This window comes from Limulus polyphemus, unplaced genomic scaffold (assembly GCF_000517525.1).
Source record: "Limulus polyphemus unplaced genomic scaffold, Limulus_polyphemus-2.1.2 Scaffold1974, whole genome shotgun sequence".
NCBI lineage: Eukaryota > Metazoa > Arthropoda > Merostomata > Xiphosura > Limulidae > Limulus > Limulus polyphemus.
This window is the reverse complement of record NW_013667584.1, coordinates 21,113-21,484: the sequence shown is the minus strand read 5'-3', so window position 1 is coordinate 21,484 and position 372 is coordinate 21,113.

The following is a 372-nucleotide window of genomic DNA, read 5'->3' as shown; positions in this document are numbered from 1 at the left end:
TGTATTCTATATTCATGGTTTCATATATTGTTGATACCATAAACCTAGCGTGTATTCTATATTCTTGGTGTTGTATATTGTTGACACCATAAACCTAGCATGTATTCTATATTCTTGATGTTGTATATTGTTGATACCATAAACCTAGCATGTATTCTATATTCTTGATGTTGTATATTGTTGATACCATAAACCTAATGTGTATTCTATATTCTTGGTTTCATATATTGTTGATACCATAAACCTAGCGTGTATTCTATATTCTTGGTGTTGTATATTGTTGACACCATAAACCTAGCATGTATTCTATATTCTTGATGTTGTATATTGTTGACCCCATACACATAGCATGTATTCTATATTCTTGGTGTT